This window comes from Bidens hawaiensis, unplaced genomic scaffold, assembly GCF_021521415.1.
Source record: "Bidens hawaiensis isolate Kalapana, Puna unplaced genomic scaffold, B.hawaiensis_p1.1 tig00031086_1, whole genome shotgun sequence".
Classification (NCBI taxonomy): domain Eukaryota; kingdom Viridiplantae; phylum Streptophyta; class Magnoliopsida; order Asterales; family Asteraceae; genus Bidens; species Bidens hawaiensis.
The window spans coordinates 3,343-10,948 of NW_027505200.1; positions in this window are offsets into that span (position 1 = coordinate 3,343).

Here is a 7,606-nt window from a genome sequence, read left to right on the forward strand (position 1 = left end):
CCCCAGACCCTACCTATAGCTTTGCTGTCGGTGGGATTTTACTGGGTATGATTGATTGATTGATTGATATAGTAGCCTCTTGTGAAGAAAAACAAAATAAATTTGATTGATTTGACTTAACTTTACTTACAATATATATATATATATATATATATATATATATATGATATATCTGTCTATTTGATCAACAATATTTGGGCCACTTAAGGGCTTACTTCTTATGGGCCTTTTAAGGCAAATCCAGCTTCATGAATCATGAATCACATTTTCTTGTCTACATGATTGCTTCTTATGGGCCTCTTTATTAGATTTTATAAATAATATGTATTACTTTTTTTTATTTCTTCTTTGACCAAAAAAAAAATACTAACTTATTACCTGTTAACATTAATGTGTGGCTAGCTCATTTAATAGATACAATTGAGCAAAGATGTAAAGTAAATTCATTGTTGTAAAGCAGGAAAAGACTAATATTTGCCGTTCAAAAAAATCTTACGACCCGTTAACTACAACATCACGCTATGGAGATTCTTGCGGCTGCTTACGCTCTTCTTCATAGTACCGTGATTTGTTAACTTTTCCTTAATTTAAAAGCAGGCCAAACGAAACCGTTCATCATATTATGTTTTCATAATTTACTAGAATAAAATCCAAAAATACTTAGATATTACCGAAAATGATATTTAGAAATTGGAAAAAGAAAAGAACAAGAAGATTTGCGTGTTTTATGGATCCAAAGAGACACGCGTATAAAAGACAAAAACACTTTATTGTGAGTTGTGACCATCTAAAAATCATTATTTGTTTCTATTAAAACAAAAATTAAATACACAAAAACCTCACAAAAGGTTTTCTTTTTTTAAAATATAAATGCACTAGTTTTTATTCCACGTATTACGCGAGTTGTTTAATATTGTTTGTTCTAATATTTATTCATTTTTTAAATTTATATTTTTTTATTATATGAAAGTTAATAATATATTTATGGTTTGACGATAAATTTATATGAAATGTTATAGCCCGGTTTAAAAGCTATATGGTTTTAATGAGACCCAAGACCCATTTATTTTTTTAATATAAAATTGGTTTCTTAGTTATAAATAATATTTATGAAAGTTAATAATATACTTATGGTTTAATGAGACCCAAGACCCGTTTATTCTTTTTACTATCAAATTAGTTTTATTAATTTAAATAATATATATATCTTTTTTAAAATAAATAAGATATTAATTTTTATTATATCCTATTTTATAGGATTTTTAAATCAATAATTTGGTGAGAACAATTTTTAATTTAATAGATGTTATAACCCGTTTAAGGAATATCTGGGTTTGTTAAGACCTATACACATGAATTCGGGTCAAATGCATGAGAAGCCTACATTTAAAAATCAAGCAAATCTGGTGACTTCAAAAAAGGGGGAGCGACCACATCGCGACACGTATGGTTTTTATGTCTTCGTTTATATATATTATAGATTTGTAAATCTTTAGATTGGTTCAATTGAACTAAGTTTTCTTTGTTGTAAGTTGTTGTTTTCGGGTTCCTCTGCCTTGTGGAGGGTGCCTTTACGTAGGTCTTGGTTATAGAAGTTTATCGTTAAAAAAAAGATTCAAATACAAGCTCAAGTATCAAACTGATGTTGTACTGTTACCGGTACCAAACTTATTCTAAAACGAGTATTTCGGTACCGGTATCAAGTTTTTAGAAAAATCAGAATTGGAAATTTTGAGTTTGGTATCGGTCAATACCGAGTTCATCCCTAACCTCAAGTAGTCCTCTAAATGGGTTTAAACTTAACAAAAATTGATACACAAACACAAAAGCCTCACAAAAGTTTTATTTACAAAAAAGAAAAATAGAAAAAGGGTATTTTTAGAATAGATCCAAATACAAGCTCAGAGTAAAAGTTTTTTTTTCTCCAAAATCAAAGAATAAAAGTTTATATCAAAGCTATGCGTTTTAGAGCAAATGCCAAAAAAGCCACAAGCCGGCCATGCCACTTATTGAAAGTTTAAAATATTTAATTTTGTCAGAATATGGATATTGTTACTTGTAACGTGTCTTCTGGATGAACTAGATTTCCTACAAATTGTACAAATTAAGGATAACAGTAGTTTACTAGTTTCTACAAAAATACATTATTTACCAAATATACATGTGATGTATTGAATATTGTAATTGTAATGGGGCTTATTAGACAGATACAGTTAAGACATCTAATGGTCGTTTCATCTATACGAGTCGTATAACTTTTTCATAGACAACAAGCCTACAGAGGTAACATTGACCAAGTGGATATACAATTAAACGCAAACCATTGTTTTAACCCGCTACTTTTTCTTAAAACCCAACAATAACAAACACAACCTATAGTGCAATACAAATTTAAGTAACCCATTACACGAAACAATCCATTAAAAATAAACAAACATGTTAATGCCTAATGAACTAACTAAAGAGTAATAATTGGGTAGTGGCCTCATGCAATTGAAGTTCGAATTATCATTCACTCGACTCGTTAATTGCTTGAACTAATCACAATCTCATATGGCTTAATTGCGAATTTCGATTTGTGTTGTTGCTTGAAATCTTGAATTGTGATTACTATTACTTGATACTCGGCCACGTATTACTAAAAACCATATAACACTGAATTGCCTGTTAGAAATCTTGATCAAACGGTATATTAGAGAGTATCAATTATTAAGAATTGATCAACAACTTTGCTTCGAAGAATGCAAGGAGAGTCTCACACGATTTGTTGACTTTGTGTTTGTTTACTATTTAACTTTGTTTTGTTTATTACTATCACAATTATTGTCATTCTTTCAAGGGAAAATTTATACATAAATGCCCATTTTTCGTAGTCTTTTAGCCACTCAAAATTTCAGAGACGGACCTTGGTACATCTAATTATTTGTTTCAAACAATTATCAAGAATGTATCTCGACGAGTACAGGTGCACAAAACAGGTATTTTTTAGGAACCGGTTCCGTGTATGGTTAAAAAAAGTCAAAACCAGGCTGAATAGGAGCCGATTCCGGGTATATTCGGGTACTTGACCGAGTTCTCTAGGTTTTTTTCGGGTTTCGGGCAGTATCGGGTCGGGTTTGACTAGGTAAAGGTGGAATCGGCTCCGGCGGGTCCGGGTCAGGTTCGGTTCCGGGTACAGTTCTGGGGGAAACCCAATATCAGGTCGTACTCACGGGTTAGATACGGTAGGAATCGTTTTCAAATCAAATACTCTGGATCAGGTCCGGAACCAAGTGTTTTGTGCACCTCAATCAAAGGGACCTCCATATATCATGAGTGTCATGGGTTTTAAATATGTTTAGTGAGGACCCCATATTTAATCACTATTTTGGCGCAAAGTTTTAAAGTTTCTCCATACTTTTCTCATAAGTTAAAAGGTGGCATGATGGGTTTCGAGAGACATGGAGCGACCTTCATTAATTCGATTGGGACGGTCCATGGACCATAGTCCTTTTCTACTTATACCAAGTCTTCTACTATCATAGAAAACTCTTTATTATTCTATTAAAGGTATAAATATACTAATAATCTAGCATTAAAAAATACATCAATATATATACATCGTTTTAAGATTACCGTATCTTAGCATTTTTAACGTCACAATACTTATAAACTGTATATATCATTTGTAAATAATTTTATATCCAACAAATAGTATATTAGAAAATGCATACGATATATATTTACAACAACGTGTCTTGTCTAAATAATATGAACATATCTTTCTTTTAGATGCCGCTCTAACAAAATGGATTTTTTCTTATGACCAAGTGTTATGGTGGTATAGGGAGCGCTACTTCTTGCCGCTGCACCCGACTTTAACCATCAAAAACCATGATACCATCACAAAAATTTGCACCAAAATAAAAAATGGTGAAAATTTTGATCAAATGTGATTGGTTGGCAAGGAATAAGTAAATGATTATATCAAGTTATTAACCTCCTCCATTACACCATTACAATTGTTATTTTAGATTGATTAGTTAATATCTCACTATATGACAATAACATAGCATCATATTTTAATTAACTAATCCACTCAACACATAGTGTTATGTTTATTAAACATCTAAGCTTTTTTCTAAAGACAAAAACATCGAATACACCGTCCGAAAATCTAAACATATTATTAGACTGAAAAAAAGGACCCTTATTATTAGGCATTTTGATAGACTTTTAGTATCCAATAAGATTTCATAGTATTTTTAAAGAAATATTATACCTTAGGTAATTAAATATTTCAATTTTGTCTATTAAAAAAAAATTAAAGTCATAAATATATTTGTTAAATTATAAAATCACTCCAATTTCCATTGTTACAAAACTTTTTACAAATGTTACTTTTTAAAAAGTTAACTAACCTAAAAAGAACGAATGTGACTCAACTATCACTTTTTTTAATAATAGACGGAATTTCAACTGTCCCCAATTATTTGACGCTTCAGTTCTAACTTAAAAATCTTCGGTAGGCACAAACCACAAACAACCGGGTATTTTCCGCTTAGACGCAGACACCGAGGCTTGAACCAACGACCTCTTCTAGGAGAAGGAGCTGGCTACCAATAAGCTAGAAGGTCCGTGAGACTCAACTTTAACTTATTGCTTGTTTTTGTCAAGTTGAACATGAAGTAAAAAAGGAAACTTCAAATAGAAAATGTCACTAAATAATAACTAAGTTTCGTACCTAATTCACTCATCTCATTCAATTTTAAAACCTTAAAAAGGTACTAGTCACTTTATTGAAAATTTGTTAAAACATGGTTATCATTTGACATCTAATTCAATTTTAAAACTTAATAGAAACTTCATATATTATTTAACTAGACGGGTGCCCGCGCGATGTAACGGGGTGTTTGAACCTGTTAATCACGTAACAGATATAAGTGTATGGTTCGGTTAAAACCTTGAAATCGTTTAAACCGATCATTGGTTTGACTTCTTTTTTCTTTTTCTTTTTTTACTTTCGGTTTGTTGGTCGGTTTCAAAATTTTCAAAACGTTGTGAACGGTTGGTTCGCAGTTTATACTGGCAACCGACCATATGAAACCAGACTAGACTATAAATGTTGAATGCATTTTAATGTTTTTTTTATTATTAATCATTAGATATGTTTTGTAATATATATTAGATATAGTTAAAATTTAATTGAACGTAATCTTTTTATTACAAATAACTTGGCTATACAACTTCAAATTAACCTAATTGCAGTATAATTCATTTTGTGATATTTGTTATTATTATTTCACGTCCTAAATCTTCCATTAATATTTACCATTTATGTGACTAAAATTATCATTTTTTATTTATGATCCGCCCAAGTATCATATTATGTTGGTTTTTAGTTAAAATTGATGGTACATTTAAAATTAATAGATTATTTTAAACTAAATTTATTAATAAAGTTTAAACTGTGAAACCAAACTGGAATCAGGCCGTTAGTAACGATTCGGTTTCAACTTTAAATGGTTGAGCTTGGTGTTGGACGACAAAAAAATCAGTATTAACGGTTGGACTCACAAGTTTAACTTAAAAACCATCAAAACCGACACTGAACAGTGAACACCCCTACGTGGCTACGTAACATGTTAATTTATTTAAAATGAAAAAAATTATAACAATATCATATCCAAATTAAAGAGAATAAAATGCTCGTTTTTATGGTGTAATTTTTGTATAAAAATATTAACGTTTGAAAAGGCTACAGTCGTTTAAAAATCATGGGTGGGAAGTTAGTTTACAACTTAAATTAAAAACATAATATGATTAAAGATGTGAGACCAAACTTGTAAGTTCAATAGATTGCGTTTAAAAGACAAGTTTACCCTTACTAACACATATACCTAATGTTTTAAATGTTGTAAATTACTTAAAAATGGGTGTCTTAATTTACTCTTATTTGATGTATTATATATAGTATAGATATAAATTTATGGTCTAAAGATGGCGTGACTTGAAAATCGCATATATTATTTAAGTTGAAGACGTGACGCTTGGCCTCTTTTGTTTACCTTATATTCTAATCTAAGCACTGCTATGTATTTAAAAAAACTACCACATGGTTATTATAAAATTTTATTTCTTTCTTTGTTTGAAAAACATGTCATGGTGACCAGACTCAATACGTATAAAATTTTTCATAGACGTACCATGATGACCGGACTCGAAATTTTCAGACGAAAACGGATAAATATACATTATTGAAAAAAAAACGGCGATGACCGGAGCCACCGGGCCAAATACAAGCTTCCCCCTGTTAATACTAATAAGTAACAACTTCATTTTCTTAACTCAAAAGTCTAAGAAGCCTTTTATATAAATATAAATTATTATACGATAATCATACGTAATAAATAAACTGTAATTTTTTTTAACGATAAATTTCTGAACTTGAGCTCGTAGTATTATTCAGAAGACATGTGCTTACTCTTCGTTATGGGAAAAGATCGTGTCAAATGTCAATATGGGTGATGTTAGAGACACCACCCAAAAATTAAAACACCCACCCACTACGCGGCTTATCGACCAATCCGCCGCGGATCACACCTTTTTGTCCTATTATGTCAACAGGTTTTGTCTTATTATGTTTGTACCAAATACGCGGCTGATTGAGCGATCCACAGCTTATCGAGTACACATCAACATCGGCATATCAAATCCGTCATAAACCGTACCTAATACGCCGAGGATCGATTGATCCGCCGCTGATCAAGTCAATAATTTAATTTTGGCACATCCGTCTCCCTTTCTCTACATATATCATGCTCATTTCTCGTATATCATCAAAATATTGTAGACAATATTTTTCGTTGATTAGATACAGAAAGTATTTGTGTTTTGTGTTTGTTAAACTATAATGGATTTATATGATATTTTGTTTGGTGACGGGAACGACGAGCAGTCGGGCTACGCATACAACGATCAGCCGGAGCAGTCGGGCTTGCAAGATTTGAATGAACTTCCCGACTTGAACCATGAGCCGGGGTATGGAAATATCGAGCAGTACGACTTACCAAATCCTGACCAGGTTATTTAGTGTGTTTATATAATACAACAACGCGTTAGTTATTTTTTAAATATTATACGTTGTCTTGCCAAAATATTTTTTATCAGGGGTATATCGTATACGGCGGTAGTCACCCTTCGTGGCCGGAGGATAATAGGACATCGTCTAATACATATGAGGCCAGAGTCGAGGAGTCTTATGGTCAGTATTCGCAGCAGTTACATGTAGACGGTCCGTATTACGGAACTCAGAATTCGTACCAGTTACCTTTAAGAGAGCAACCATACATGTCAAGACCGGTCACGAGCAACGTCGTTGATGGCATTCAAGAGGGTCACCGCGAAGGCGGCGATGACGATGTTGATGATGATGATGATGGTGGTGGTGGTGGTGGTGATCGTTTCATACGGGAGACGTCATTTTCTTATGTAACTAATAATGTATGACCTATTTTTTAAAAAAATAATTATTATTATTCTTTTTCAACACGTTACTAAATATAATTTATTTACATTGCTTGATATCAGTATTTTGATTCTATTGCCGAGTTGGTGGATTGGGTTA